The sequence below is a fragment of the Musca autumnalis genome, unplaced genomic scaffold (genome assembly GCF_047663935.1).
Source record: "Musca autumnalis isolate F117 unplaced genomic scaffold, ASM4766393v1 scaffold_3, whole genome shotgun sequence".
In the NCBI taxonomy this organism is placed as follows: Eukaryota; Metazoa; Arthropoda; class Insecta; order Diptera; family Muscidae; genus Musca; species Musca autumnalis.
Window position 1 is genome coordinate 31,457,340 of NW_027411866.1, and position 17,395 is coordinate 31,474,734.

Genomic DNA, 17,395 nt, shown 5'->3' on the forward strand with positions numbered 1-17,395 from the left:
TTATATAACAAAAGTTGTGGACATAGGTCCACGTTTTGGTATAGCCCCCATATAACGGTACCCCCCGATTAACGGTATTTTGACGGTTTTAGCTACATTTTCAGACCGATTTGGCAATAATTTGACATTTAGGGTTCTTAAGTGTCAATAAACATATATAACAAAACTTGTGGACATAGGTCCACGTTTTGGTATAGCCCCCATATAACGGTACCCCCGATTTGCTTTATTTTGACGTTTTTAGCTACATTTTCAGACCGATTTAGCTATAATTTGACATTTAGGGTTCTTAGGTATCAATAAACTTATATAACAAAAGTTGTGGACATAGGTCCACGTTTTGGTATAGCCCCCATATAACGGTACCCCCCGATTTACGGTATCTTGACGTTTTTAGCTACATTTTCAGACCGATGAAGCTATAATTTGACATTTAGGGTTCTTAAGTGTCAATAAACATATATAACAAAACTTGTGGACATAGGTCCACGTTTTGGTATAGCCCCATATAACGGTACCCCCGATTTGCTTTATTTTGACGTTTTTAGCTACATTTTCAGACCGATTTAGCTATAATTTGACATTTAGGGTTCTTAGGTATCAATAAACTTATATAACAAAAGTTGTGGACATAGGTCCACGTTTTGGTATAGCCCCCATATAACGGTACCCCCCGATTTACGGTATTTTGACGTTTTTAGCTACATTTTCAGACCGATGAAGCTATAATTTGACATTTGAAGTTCTTAAATATCAATAAACTTATGTGACAAAATTTGTGGACATAGGTCCACGTTTTGGTATAGGCCCCATATAACGGTAGCCCCCGATTTACGGTATTTTGACGTTTTTAGCTACATTTTCAGACCGATGTAGCTATAATTTGACATTTAGGGTTCCTAAATGTCAATAAACTTATATAACAAAAGTTGTGGACCTAGGTCCACGTTTTGGTATAGCCCCCATATAACGGTACCCCCGATTTACGGCATTTTGACGTTTTCATCTACATTTTCAGACTTATTTAGCTATCAATTGACATTTAGGGTTCTTAAATGACAATAAACTTATATAACTAGTGGACATAGGTCCATGTTTTGGAATAGCCCCCATATAACGTTACCGCCCGATTTCAGGTATTTTGAGAATTTTACCAACAAGTTTTAACCGAATTATCTGTAATTTGAACATTTGACATTTGAAATTCTTAGTGGTCACCACACCTCTCCACCAAAAATTGTCAGAAAGCCCCATATAACGGTACCTCCCGATTTTCAGTAATTTGATGATTTTATTAAACCGAACTATTAAACCGAACTAGCAGTAATTTGATATTTGAAGTTCTTAGTGGTCACAACACCTCTCCATCAAAAATTGCCAACATAGGTCCATGTTCGGATATAGCTCCCATGTAACGGTACCTCCCAATTTTCAGTAATTTGGCAATTTTAGCTACAATTTTTAACAGAACTAACTGTAATTTGGCATTTGAAGGTTGTAGTGGTCACCACACATCTGCATCAACAATTTTCAACATAGCCCCAATATAACGATACTTTCCGATTTTCGGTACTTTGAGGATTTTACTTAAAATGTTCAACCGAACGTAGGTCCAAGTTATTGTATAGCCCCAAAACAAACATCCCGATTTTCTAAGGATTTTTTTGGACAAACTTTCTGTAATTTGAAATTTAAAAGTCAACAAAAATTCTGCAACAAAAATTGTTCGTTTAAGTTCATATTTTCGTATAGCCCAGATACTTTCGAACTAGCTGTTAGTGACATTTGAAGTTCCCACGTTATGTACCGATTTTCGATATTTTGAGGATTCTAGCTAAATTTTTTAACCAAATTAGGTGTTATTTGACATTAAAAGCTCCCATCAAAAACTGTCAACATAGGCCCATGTTTTATTATAACCCCTATATAACAGTACCTCCCAATTTCTAGCCCAGCAAAAATTGTCAACAGTTAGATATAGGCACCATAAAAAAGGGCCTCCCGAATGAAGCATTTTATCTACATTATCTGACATTTTAACGTACTCACTTAAAGTTGGGGACAGGAATGAATATTTTATGGTGGAGGGTATGAAAAGTTCGGCCCGGCCGAACTTAATGCTTTTTTACTTGTTAACATTGCATCAGATAATGGAGCTCATCATTCACTTAAAACTACAACAGATTGAACTGCCAAGCACAATGGTGCCAAAAATTGTTGAACAACTTTTCTTCCCCTTCCGCAAAATAATTCAAAAACATAATCATATTGAGCATGAGAGCAGAGTTTTTGCTTACATTTAACAAAAAATATTTTTTTAGATTAAAAATAACACATTTGTATGAATTTAAAATATAAATTTCCGCCGGATGCCAGGGTTAAGCTTTACGTAAATAAAGTTGAGTATTTACCAATAGGGAAGACAGTTTGAAGTGATAGATGTAAAAATATTTTTGTGGGTAAAAGATAGCGTATAACTAATGATGCTAATCATACGCCACATTGTACTCGAAACTAAACCAACGTAGTATTTTGGATCGAAAAGACTTGTAATGATGCCAGTAATAGTGCTGAATACAATGAATACATAAAATGGAAGATTTACAAGGAAATTACTTTCAAGAATACATAGTTCTAAATGGGAAAAACTAGTGCCCCTACATAGGCTACGACCCTAAGTAACAATTCAAAATGGCAATACACGTATTTTCTTGTAATTATAGAAAAAAATAATTTGTTTGGTCTCTGGCTTAAGGTCAAATGATACTGGCAAAAGGCCCTAATCATATAGCAAAGGACTGACATTCTATGAGAAAATTTATCGCCTTCTAATAAGACATTTTATTAACTTATATGAAAATAACAAAGTCCCTCACAAGACACTTCTTAGATCTTTTATGACATTACGTTTATATTTAACTGTTATGAGGTGTCCTTCTGGCCTTGTGTGTGACCTTTGGTCTCTTATAGGAAAACTCATATTTTAACTCATCTAATTTCTAAAAAAACTCCTATGTTGCCAAAATCTTATTACCCTGTGAAGGAATTGACCATCACACTCTTCAAACAAACAGTTATATAATTTTTTACTGGGAACAAATTTTATTATTCGATTGTGGACTTACGATTTGGGTAGGTGTTACGTTTTTTTCATTTAACATGTTCAGCAATATTGAGAAAAATACCTTCTGAGATAAAAACAAATATTTTTTTGGCAACCATAAGTACCAGGTTTTATGTGTTTGTACTAATAATGAGGAAGGAATGAAGTGGTTTTTGAAGGTATTACTACTCTGTGGTGAACATCAAACATTTTATTTAGTGTTATTTTGATAAGACTTGCAATATCGTGAAAACCTAAACAACCCCTAAAAATGTCAACTTAAATCGCGATTTATTTAAAAAGCGCTCAGGCGATTTTTTTGTTTTTGTTTTTTTTTTTTTTTTTTGATTTTTCTCATCTATAAACATTGTAGTTTCAGAATCCGCAAAAATGTCCGATGTGTAAGCACCTTCCATTTAAAATTGTTTCAAGAGCACTGTGATTAGGCTTTGGAAGTCGGAAGTTTTTGTTGAAACATTATTTTCGAATAATGAATTTAATTTCAATGCAGGTTTTTACAATAAAAAACAAAACCGCAGATAAGATTAAAGCGTTTATGAATTGTTAACACAATAATTGATAAATATTTAACCATTATTAATATTTTATTAATAATATTACTTCTTATTCAGTGACATACACACCTACAAACACATGTTCCGTTAGACTCTTCTATAAGATAAAGTGTCTCCATAAATGCATTTATACAATAAAATGCCTATATAGGAGGCTTCTATAAAATAGAAGGCCTCCATATGAGGCTACTATAGAATAGATGACCTCTATAAGAGATTACAAATCTCTTAAGGAAACATTAATCTTCTCCTGTTTATTAAATGTCACATCAAAACAAACATTCCAAAACCCTTTAGGTACCATGTTGAAATTCTTCACCTACAACTTTTACAAAGCATTGTGTACAGTTCTCAAATAAACAAGTAAACATTTTACTTGAGGATATTTTCACAAATTCGTGTACTTTGAGACTTTTTTCAATGTAAATCACTTTGTCCCGAAAACAACTTGTGGAAAATTGGTCTTGGAAAGGGAATAAAAAAAAAATCAAATTTCCCTTTTACGCTTATGTTGGTAATACCAATTGTAAACACGAGGAATGAGGGAATTTACAAGCAATATTAAAGCAATCATAAACAATTTGATACCCTCCAGCCCACGATGGGGCCAATGACAGGTTTTCGAGGCAACAAATCACTGGGGCAAGCTAGACCTTCCAAATTTTGTACAGATGTTTATAATGGGCTTAGAAACTAATATGCCAAATTTGGTTCATATCGGTTCATATATACATATAGCTGCCGTATATATGTTCGCCCGATTTCAAGCAATTGATGGACCAAACACCCAAATTCTGCCCGATTTTTATGCGATTTGGAAAATACCACGCAATTAGGACTACAAATAAGTTTGCCAAGTTATATTGAAATCGGTTCAGATTTTGATATTGCTCCCATATATATTTTCGCCCGATTTTAGGTATTTGGTGCACCAATCCCGCTATGTATGTCCAATCTTGATAAAATTTGAAATGTGTGACGGATTTTGGTCTAGAAACATTTTTGGCAAATCATATTGAAATCGGTTCAGAATTGGATATAGCTCCCATATATATGTTCGCCCGATTTCAGGAAAATGATTGACCAAGCATGCAAATTCCATCAAATTACAATAAAATTTGGAAAATGTTACGGAATTCGGACTACAAATAAGTTTGTCAAGTTATATTGAAATCGGTTCAGATATAGAAATAGCTCCCCTATATACATATGTTCAAATTTCGTGGTTTTGTCTGTGGTTTGTTATCTTTATATATAAAACTCAATTGTCATTTGTTGGTAATTGAATCAGTTGAAAACGGCTGGAGCGATTTGGATAATTTTTTGTGGAAATGTTAGTCATAGTCCAGTTTAGGTTTTTATGCAAAGAAAAATTGGCCACGCCCACTCCTCCGCCCACTTTTATAAATATGTTATATCTACGAAACTACTCAACAGATTTTCCTGAACGTAGAGTGATGGCCCCTGTTGAAATAGGCTACACATTTGGTTGAATTTCGGATCGGGCGGGGTACCTCCCATATGCCCTATTTTTGTAAAAATGCAATATTTGCAACAATTACAAATGTATAGCTTTGAAAATTAATTTCCGAGTCAATGGCGATTGTGTCTCCGACCTTACGTGCTTATTTGGGGCATTAAGACTGGACAACGCCCACTTTTTTAAATATGTTATATCTACGAAACTACTGAATCGATTTTCCTGAAACTTTCAGCGAATGTACTGGGTTGGTTCCCAATAAAAATAGACTACATATTGTTTGACTTTCGGATCGGGCGCGTACTTCCCCTATGCCCTATTTTTTTTTAAAATGCAATATTTGCAACTAATACGAATGTATCGGTTTCGGAATTTATTTGCAAGTCAATGGCGATTGTGTCTCCAAACTTACGTACTTATTTTGGGACTCAAGATCCGACCACGCTCATTTTCTAATTAGGTTATATCTACAAAACTACTGAAGGGATTTTCAAGGAAATCGCGATTTGTCTAAACTTTTAAATCTTTAAAAAAAATCAAATGTCGTTCGTTGGTCATGGCATCAGTTGAGATCGGCTGGACCGATTTCGATATTTTTTATGCAAAGAAAATGTACACCCACTTTTTTCAATTTTCAATTTTTATTATTTCTACAAAAACTGCTGAACCCATTTTCCTGAAATTGCCAGGGAATGTACAAGGATGGCCCCGCTTAAAATAGGCTACAAAATCAGTTGAATTTCGGAAGGGGCGGGGTACTTCCCCTGTGCCCTACTTTTTTAAAAATGTTATATTTACAATAATTACGAATGTATCTATTTCGGAAGACCTTACCCACTTTTTTAGGATCCAATGACTTGACCACACCCACTTTTTAAAATATGTTACATCTACAAAACTACTAAACCGATATTCCTGAAAATGTCAGGGAATGTACGGGGGGCATATTTGAAAAAAAAAACGCCTTACCTTTATGAATAAAAATCAAATGCTGTCATAACCCAACTTAGGTTTTGTGGAATGAAAAGTTTACCACGCCCCCCGAAAACAGGTTACATATTTTATTGAATTCCAGAGGGAGCGGGGTACCTCCCCTATGTGATATTTTTAAAAAACGTTATATATGCAAAAATTATGCATGTATCGGATTAAAAATTTACGGATTAATCTACAATCTAGTTACTTCTTTAGGGCCTATAGGCCCGACCACGCCTGTTTTTTAATATGTCCAATACTACTGAAGGGATTTAGATAAAATTTGCGACAAAAGCTCAATGTTTGCCGTTGTTATGTATATATTATGAATTTCGGTGGAGTACCTTCCCCATGCCTTTTTGTTAAACGCTATATATAACCAAATTTATGATTATATCGGTTTCAGCATACATTTTGGTAGGCACTGAAGTTGTGTGCACCCTAGGTACATATTTGGAGCCAAGATACCGGACCAGCCCTACTTTTTTTTAATATGTTATATCTTGAAAACTGATGACCACGCCCACTCTTTTCAAAACATTATTTTTCCAATACTACTGAACCTAATATTCAGAAAATGTTCAGGAATGTCCCGTGGTCCAAAATACTATATATTTGTAGACGAATTTCGGGGCCTATTATTTTATAATCGCTATATTTGCTAAACTTATGAGTGCATCGGGTTGCAAATTAGTTTTCGAGACAACGGTGGTTGCGCCCCCGATCAAGAAAAACTATATATTTACAAATTTACTAGGTTCAACAGTCCATCAGCCATGAAAAGCTAAAACATATAAGTCTCAATAAGCCGGGGAATTCGATTTAACCACTTTTTTAACCTTTAAAATTAGATCGCTTTAGGATAAAGACGGGGACATGGACGATAATAAATCCTAAAAAGCATAAATTGGCGAAAAAATCCGACAAAGTTCGTAAGAGAAAAGAAAGGTTACTGACAAAAAATCTTTCTCGGTTTGACAATAGACCGAAGAAGTGAGGTAGAAAATACCTATTTTTGAATTTTCAAGCATAAAGTCGATAAAAAGTTGTCATTAAAACTCATTACGACGGGCCAGCAACGCGGACCGGGTCAGCTAGTAAGTTAATAAAAAAAGGTTCCAAATTTAGTAAAAATCGGCTAAGATTCCGCCACAAAAGCCAAAGCTTGCAATATCTTTGAAATTATATATTATTATTATTATATACGTCTATTACATATTTCCGAAATCCAATTGGTAACATTAATGGGTTTCCGATTATTCGCCAACCAAAACATAAAAATGTCCATATTTTTAAGTATTACGACATATGAAATCAGATTTTTATGAAAAGGCGCAGATAGGCGCAGCTAATTTTTTCACAAAATGATAGTACACATTAATACCTTTCACAACATATATATAATATCCTAGATCTACCTAGATCTCAAAAGTTATACTCCAGAGAACACATGGATAACAAAGCAAAATACTCCAAAAAAGACATAACATCTTAACTCAAAAATACATTTACCACACATAACATTTTTATTATTTGTTAACATTATCTTATTTTACATACCCATTGAAGAGCTTTCCATGTTTAAAAAATATAAAAATGTTGAAATGTTCTTTTTGGCGCCTAAAATGCTTTCACTACTTAATTATAATGAATGTCGGAAAATGATGCATAAGAAAATATGTCACCATTGCCAGATCAGTATGTCGCTATGTGATGTTACCAGATTGATTTATTTTTTTATTTTTAGTGATTCAGAGTGTTGGCAATCGAAATCCGTTATTATTTTTTTCAAATTGTTCACTTCAAAAATTGACTTTTTGCCTCGAAAACCTGCTATTGGCCCCATCGTGCAGCCATTGCCATGACCCATAAATGAAGTCGTCATTTAAATATTTTTCCTCCTCACACTACCTCCGATATTTCACTAGATGTTTCGATTTTACGAAAATCATTTAAAGTTTTCCGACATGACTCGAGTTGAAACCACAAAATAAAAACAACACTGCGGTAGCTAAGTTTGGCCATAGGGAAGGAAGAGGAAAAAACGCATGCCTCTTTTCTTCTATCTACCGACCTGCTAAAATTTATATAATTTTCAAAACTACAAGTAAAACGCGCCAACACTTATTCATTTAACCCCCCTGAAACGCTCACAGCAATGGCATTTGGCCAACTGCCTTCACATGAAAATGCTTTTAAATCGTAATAAATTTTGAATGAAAATTTGACACATCATCGCTCATTGGCCTTTTTGTACTGAAAATGATAGCAGCACGGGAAAGAGTTCGTGTTTTTCGGAAGTAGCGAATCAAAATAATTTAGGGCAGTGAAAGGGAAAAGGGATTGAAGAAATTGACTAAGAAACTGTAAGATTTATCGATAGGAATAGTAAAACGAGGAACACACCATCAATTTTAATATTAGATTTTCCGGAAATATCAATTGCTGTTAAACTGTCCAACAACCACAAAATATTTTGTAGTTGCCTGATGACTGGCAAAAATGAACGACCGTGTTGGTAAGCTACCGATATTTGAGCAAAAATCGACAATCAAAACTGATAATGTGTACCCGCTTTACTATCAGAAAGTTGTTATCGTAAAGTTTTCTATAGAGAAAATTTGTCTATAAAGAAAAATTTTTATCGATAATTTTTTAAGAAGAAAAGTTGTTACCTTTAATTGTTCTATGTAGAAAATGTGTTTCCACAATTCTTCTAGGTTAATCTGACTTCAGTAGTAGTAGATTGGATAAACTCACTACTCCCTGGACAACTTAAAATATAATGTTCGAAAAGTTAGCATTGTATTTCGAAATAAACATTTTGTGATAAGTTTCTCTGAATATTCCACATCACACAATAGTTGGCCTCGACCATTAAGAACCGTGTTATAATCCAGAAGACGGCCAGGGATTTTATTTTCGGTTCTTTAGTAAAAAGCCCAGGTCTTTTTATACCCTCCACCATACTACGGAGGGTATATTAAGTTTGTCATTCCCTTTGTAACACATTGAACTAATCATTTGCGACCCTATAAAGTATATATATTCTTGATCAGGGTAAAATTCTAAGACGATCTAGCCATGTCCGTCTGTCCGTCTGTTGTAATCACTCTAGCGTCCCCAATAATTGAGATAGAGTGCTGAAATTTTGCACCAGAGGGTATTTTTTCCATAGGCAGGTCAAGTTCGAAGATGGGCTATATCGGTCCACTATTTGGTATAGCCCCCATATAACGGTACCTCCGGATATGAGGTATTTTGACGTTCTTCGCCACATTTGCAGACCGTATTAGCTAAAATTTGGCACTTAGGGTTCCTAGTGATCAACAAACTTATATCCCAAAGGATATGGGTAAAGGTCCATGTTTTTGTATAGTCCCCATATAACGGTATCTCCAGATTTTCGGTATTTTGAGAATTTTATCCACAATTTTTAACCGAACTATCTGCAATTGGACATTTGAGGTTCTCAGTGGTCATGAAACATCGTCAATATAGTCCACGTTTTGGTATAGCCCCCATATAACGGTACCTCCCGATTTTCGGTATTTTGAGAAGTTTAGCTACAATTTTTAACCGAACTAGCTGTAATTTGACATTTGAGGTTCTTAGTGGTCATGAAACATCTCCACGAAACATCGTCAATATGGGTCCATGTTTTGGTATAGACCCCATATATCGGTTCCTCCCGATTTTCGGTATTTTGAGAATTTTAGGTACAATTTTTAACCGAACTAGCTGTAATTTGCCATTTGAGGTTCTCAGTGGTCATAAACCATATCCAACGATACATCGTCAACATAGGTCCATGTTTTGGTATAGCCCCCATATAACGGTACCTCCCTATTTTCGGTATTTTGAGAATTTTAGCTACAGTTTTTAACCGAAATAGCTGTAATTTGCCATTTAAAGTTCTCAGTGGACATAAAACATCTCCAACGAAACATCGTCAACATAGGTCCATGTTTTGGTATAGCCCCCATATAACGGTATCTCCCGATTTTCGGTATTTTAAGAATTTTAGCTACAATTTTTAACCGAACTATCTGTAATGGTCGGTATTTTGAGAATTTTAGCTACAATTTTGTCTATTCAAAAATAATCGTCAATATACGTCCATGTTTTGGTATAGCCCCCATATAACGGTACCTCCCAATTTTCGGGATTTTTCAGTGGACACGAAATTTCTTCACTAAAATTCGTCAACATGAGTCCATTTTTAAGGGTCTACATTGTTTTGATGAAACTACCCTCAATTTGACTCTTGAAGTTCCCTGCAGCTATAAAACTTTTCCGTCAAAAAATGTAAAGATAGGTTGACTCTTTGATATAGCCCCGTAGGTGGTACCTTTCACCTAGCTGAGCACATTTTTTAGATTAGATAACACTGTGCAACAAAATGGAGGTGAAAGTCTGGTGCACGAAAAATTCCTCTTGGGGAAGAAAGGCCTTGGTGAGTACATTATGAACCCCGAAGGACGGATGCGCCGTGAGTCGAACTTCCGCGTTATGGCGCGATGAAATTTTTGTTAGAGATCCTGTGGGCCATCAGGAATTAGCGTTATATCTTTGTTCACTGTTGCTTAAGTGCTCTACAAAAACAACAAACAAAGATATAATGCTAATTCATGATGGCTTACAGGGTCTCTTGCAAGAATTTCATCACGCCATAACGCGGTAGTTCGACTCACGGCGCATCTGTTCTTCGGGGTTTTTAATATACACACACCAAGGGCTTTCATCTCCAAAAGGTATTATCTCTGCCCCAACATTTGTGTTCACAGTGTAATTTAAGCAATAGTGGGAGGCAGTAGGAGTCTATCCATTGTCGAAAAGTTATTCCACCTAAAATTGTGAAAGGACCCTAATTATTCCATTTTAATTAAGACTATTTTATGGTGGAGGGTATAAAAAGTTCGGCCCGGCCGAACTTAACGACTTTTTACTTGTTTTCTTTCACTTGTTTCAGGTATCAGTTCTGATGATTCATTGAATCTCCCTTTGTAACCCGTAATATATTTTCGTGTCATTATTTTGTAACTTATGGCTATAATGGCAACTTTATACCTTACCTAGAAATTGTTTCTATTGCCTGGTGTAGTTCTATTGACTTGTAGATGGCACCATTTTGATTTTTTGAATCAAAACATTGAATTCGACTCGTGGTTATGACGGACGTCCAAGGCTCGACTTTTCATTTTCCATTTTGGATATTCCTACCAAAGTTTCCATAAATCATTTTTGGAATTACCGTATCTTTTGAAAAAGGTGTTAAAAACCAAATTCGATCTTTGATTGATTTGGTAGCCCCCTAGATCGAAAGGAAAGCAAAAAATGTAATTTAGAAAAGTTAAAATGTGTGTCAAAAATATTCCAGCACGAAAAGTTCTATGAGCCATTTTTCAAATTGCATCCTTTTTTTAACAAAAAAAAGTGTCACTCGGCTCTTGCAATCTTCAATTGTGTTAACACATCCCTGCTTTACCAATTTTTTCTATAATCTGTAACTAAGTCATGTGAATTTAATCGATTTAGTGTGTAGCAAATATTGTAATATCTCACATGAGCCTCGCTGGGAGATGAATGAAAGCTGTGGCCAGAAACATGAATTTGGATTCCTAAAATAGCATTAACAACAACATCGACAAAATGCCACATACAAACAAATCCATATGTTTCTGTTTTTTTTCGTGGAATATTCTAATCCTACGGTTTTAAGTTTATCCTCCTGCTGGTGTCGACGACTTTTCACTGATGGGTCGAACATTCAGAAATTTCTCTTTATGGTGTTTACTTTGCTTCACTCCAGCGAATGTTGTTTGTCACGATGTTTTTCTTTCTACATTGTATTGTGAAAATGTGAATGACCATTAAATACATTTGGGTTACAAGTTCTTTTTCAAAATTTTCGGATATGTTTTTGCTAAAAATAGGGTGATTTGTTTCGAGTTTACAACAAAAATATTGCATACACCCAAATCTTTTTCATAATAATAATAATTGTTCCACAAACATCCCATAAGAGACAAGGGAGACTTCTCTCATATCAATGAGGGCACCCGATTCATATTAGCTCAATGATATGGGACCTACAGTTTATCGCCGAGTCCGAACGGCGTGTCTAAGACACCACTTTTGTAGAGAAGTTTTACATGGCTGAAATACCCAGGAAATGTCGCCAACAATACTGAGGGGTATTTTGCCACCGTTGAAAAGTGTTTTGATGTTGCCTGGCCGTGGAATCGAACCCACGACCTTATGTGTGCAAGGCGGGTGTGCATACCATTGCACCACGGGGGCACCCATCTTTTTCACATCAAATAATATATTACTTCTAAAACACGTGATCTAGGCATAGGCAAACAGTATCTCAACTTATGCCGGTGGAAGCACAATAAACTCAAAACCAATTATATAATGAGATGTCTTCCATTGCTTTCCAAGCTATTAAAAAGCTCCTCACAAATATGACTGACTTCTTTAATTTGCCTTCATAACAGAATTTTTACGTTTTAACACCCTTTCAAAAGTCACCCTTTAAAACACACAAGTGGGCATTTTGCCAATTCATATTGAAGTACATCCTTTAGAGGTGAGTTCGAAAGTTCAGCGCTGTTAAAACATTCACCGTTGTTTTCGTTTATGGCCACGAAATTTTTGCTCTACTACTTTTTATTGGATGTTTTGTCTCGCGGTGTAAAATTTTTCGAGTAAAAACTAATTTATTTTATGTGAATATTCCCAGCTGATGTTGTTATTTGCTATTTTTAGCCATAATCATTAAAAGCAAAACACCGACTTACGGTGTTGGAATATGGCGGACGTCTACATGATACGTATTTTTTTTTCTTTTTTTTTTTTTTTTGCAAAAATCCAAAACTTCACTTAACTATGATATTTAATAATAATCGTCTAAGTAACACTTATATGGTTATTATTTTTATTCGTATGAGATTGTTGTTGTTGTTCAGGTTGTAATCTTAAAGATTAAATTAAGGTTTTGATTGGAAAAGTTTTGCAAATTATACTAATACAACTAAAATACCCTCAGTCCAGTACACAAAAGAACAAGAGGGTGGTGGTCCAACATTTTTAGGCGTTTGTGCTATAGGTTTTACGAAAATTATCATGTCCGTCAGCAACTTAAATTTCAAAACGATCTTTGAATGGCTCTTAAACTCCACTTAAGCTACAATTTTGAACTTTTATAGTGGAGACTATTATCCGAGTCGAACTAAGGTACTCCGGTTGTTTACTAAATCACTGGAACACAACAATAGCAACACTTCTATGAAAGCCTTCCGGGGGCAGAGAAAAACACTTTGAACTAAGAACGGCAGTCGGGACAATTACGAGAAACTTTACTAAGCCTGATGTTTCAACCCCACTGGGATTGCTACTAACGAAATGACACTGTTTCGAATTTAAGATGATTTACTATATGCATTCAAACAAAAGCGAGCAGTTTGGCTAGATTCCACAGGCTATTTTGTTCCAATCAACTAAAACCACTGTTCCGATTAGTTTATATTAAAAGTTTTTTATTTATTCACTTCCGAGAATTTACAGCGTACAGGGATGTTGGAATCCAATAATTCACGAGAAAAAGGCAACTATGAAAAAACTAATTTGTCTGCACGTTTTCATCAACCGGCGCGATCACTTTCACTTTAAGAACTGAACTAGCAGTTGAGAATAAAACCAAGAAAAAATAATGTAAACAAACAGAGCGGAAGCTTGACATTTGCAGCCAGAGATGGCAATGTGGCTTAGAAGAAACATATGACCGTTGCCCTGCCCATGACATTAAAATCATTCTAGGCGATTTTAATGCCAAAATTGGAAAGGAGAATATCTTTGGCCCAACAGTCAGGAAATTCAGTCTCCACAGTGAAACATCTGACAATGGTATGAGGCTGATAGACTTTGCAGCTGCAAAAAACATGGTAGTTAGCAGTACTAGTTTTAATCATCTCGATATTCATAAGGCTGTCCCCAGATCAAAGAACAAGTAATCAAATTGATCATGTTGTGATAGATGGAAGACATTCATCCAGCGTGTTGGATGTACGATCGTTCCGAGGCGCAAACATAGATTCGGACCACTATCTTGTTGCAGCAAAGGTACGTACCCGTCTAAACGTTGCAAATAAAGCACGAACAGACACAACGCGGAAGTTGGACATCGATAGGCTGCAAACACAACAGATAGCCACAGCATATTCCACTCAACTAGCCCAATTGCTTAACGCGAGCACTCCTTGTCCCGATAACATAACAACACAATGGCAAAATATTGCCCACTCCATGCAAACAGCCGCAAAATCCATACTTGGATTCCAGAGACCTCCACAAAGGAATTCATGGTATGACCAGGAGTGTCGTGCTGCTACCGAAGATAAAAATGCGGCATATAGAGTTACTTTACAATCAGTAGCAACGCGTAGCGCACGAGAGAGATATCGGGAGAAAAGGAGAGAAGAGAAACGTCTTTTCCGCAAGAAAAAGAGAGAAATGGAAAAGCGGGAGTGTGAAAAAATCGAGATGTACAGGAGCCAGAATGAAGTCCGAAAATTCTACCAAAGAGTGAAACATCAAACAGATGGCTTTGGTACAGGCACATCCTCCTGTAGAGACCAGCAAGGTAATCTGGTAACAGATACAGATAGCGTGCTCAGGATATGGAAGGAACATTTCTCCAATCTGCTGGTATCCAATAGTGGCGAAGACGATGATACCGCAGATCCAATCCCAGAAGATGGTATAGAATGTATACCACCCGGCCAAGATGAGGTAAAAACAGCAATCAACCGGCTGAAGAATAATAAAGCAGCAGGAGCCGATGGCTTACCAGCCGAGCTGTTTAAAACCGGAGGCGACGCGCTGATAAGGTGTATGCATCAGCTAGTTAGCACCATCTGGCAGGAAGAACGCGTACCCGACGATTGGAACCTGAGCAACCTATGTCCCGTCCACAAAAAAGGAGATAAGACTGTATGCTCCAACTATAGGGGCATAAGTCTACTCCCTATTGCCTATAAGATAGTGTCAGGGATACTGTGCGAACGAATAACGCCTATGGTCAACGAGATAATTGGACCATACCAATGTGGCTTTAGACCTGGCAAGTCCACCATTGACCAGATATTTACCCTGCGGCAAATCCTAGAGAAGACCCAAGAGATGCAGATCGACACATTTCATCTTTTTGTCGATTATAAAGCAGCATTCGACAGTCCCCTCCGATCAAAGGTATTCCATGCAATGTCTGAATTTGGTATTCCCGCAAAGCTCATCCGGCTTTGTAAGATGACTCTAACTGATACTAGGTCCTCAGTTTAAATTGGAAAGAACCTCTCCGAAGAATTTTGTACCAAAAGAGGTTTCAGACAAGGAGACAGCCTTTCGTGTGACCTATTCAACATTTTGCTGGAAAAGGTAATACGAGATGCAAATGTCAAAAGAAATGGCACAATTTACACCAATAGCCACATGTTACTTGCCTATGCTGATGACATAGACATCATGGGACGATCAGTAAAGGAAGTAACTGATACCTTTAGGAAGGTCGAAGCAGAATCTGCAAAAGTGGGTCTGGCGGTAAACGGCGAAAAGACCAAATTGATGGTGTCGACGCGCAAAGCGTCCATAGAGCTCGGACCAACCGTAGAAGTTGGTACCTACAATTTTGAGGTAGTTAAAGACTTCGTCTACCTCGGCACTGCCATAAACACAACAAACAACATCAGTTGTGAAATAAGAAGAAGAATTGTATTGGCCAACAGATGCTACTATGGATTAAGTAAGCAATTTAAAAACAAAGCCACATCTCGTCAAACAAAAATAACACTATACAAAACGCTGATACTACCCGTGCTAATGTATGGCTCCGAAGCATGGGTACTTGCGCAAGCAGATAAGGCAGTGCTTGGTGTGTTTGATAGGAAAATTCTTCGAAAGATCTACGGGCCGATTTGCGTTGACGGTGAATATCGACGTCGTATGAACCACGAGCTATATAAGCTATACAAAGACATGCATATAGTTAAACGTATCGAGATGCAACGATTGCGTTGGCTAGGCCATATCATGAGAATGAGCGATGATGAACCCGCTAAAAAGGCGTATGAATACATGCCACATGGCGGTGCACGCAGAATCGGCAGGCCTAAGCTTCGATGGAGCACACAAGTGGATGAAGAAATGGAAAGGCGCGGTATTCCAAAAAATCAAGCGAAAAACAGAGAGGAATGGAGATCTTTTCTTAGTTCGGTCTATGGAACAAATGTTCTGTAATGGGCCAACTAAGTAAGTAAGTAAGATGGCAACGTGGAGTTAATGCACACAGAGATGGCCAATTAAAACATGTTTACATTGGATCTAATGAGCATCACTAAACTTAATGTCTGCGTGCATTAACAATCATTGTAGCATTTTTTGGAACCAGCAAGTATGGATTGCCCACGAAAGGAAAAAGTTTGAAATTCTGTAGGGGGAGACATTCGAAGCATATGTCCGATGTAGTCCATTTTCGAAATTGATTTATGTTTGAAATTGATTAATGTTATTACGAGGTTGATCCAATGACAATCACTCCTTCCATAGTTATCGTGCACACTAGCCATTTTTGTTGGCCACCGTATAATTTTCTTAGAAAAACGTTATATCCTTGCAAACAGGATCACCGAGGTTATTTTCGGAAAAAATTCAAACTGCTCTGAAGAGAAAATTGTCTCCTTCTGTGAGGGAGGTGGCCGAAGGACTTGTCCGCCATTGTTAATGTTTAAACTTGATTCAAGTTTTGAAAAAAAAAAAAACATTTTATTTTGTCCAATATAGGCCAACTCCAAGCATAATAGAAGTATAAAATATTAACCAAGAACTGTAGATAATTTGATATGATATCGGTCCATATACAATGAGCGTCAAAATAAAGTTTCCACCTCTCAAAATTGTTTAGATTGTATTATTACACCGACATAGAGATATTATACGTATAACATATAAATGTAACTTTTATAAGTATTTAGTGGTGAAAAATAGGGTCTTCCAACTTTTCATTCGGAAATAAATGAAAATTACCAAAATAACCCAAAATAAAATAAAGTTTACACTTTTGCCAAACGCAATTTTTTTTTATTTCTCTAACAAAATTAAAGGATATTTTGGTTTTTGAATTTCTTTTGATTACATTCGCGCCTCCAAACAATAAACCAACGAGTCTTTTTGTGTAATCAGGTGATATTTCCCCCACTGGAT

General features: G+C 36.3%; 1 protein-coding gene across 2 annotated transcripts in view; it reads left to right on the forward strand.

Annotated features, from left to right (window-relative positions):
• Positions 1-17,395, forward strand: part of LOC141397630 (uncharacterized) — a 436,048-nt gene that overhangs the window by 210,766 nt on the left and 207,887 nt on the right. The window lies entirely within an intron of this gene.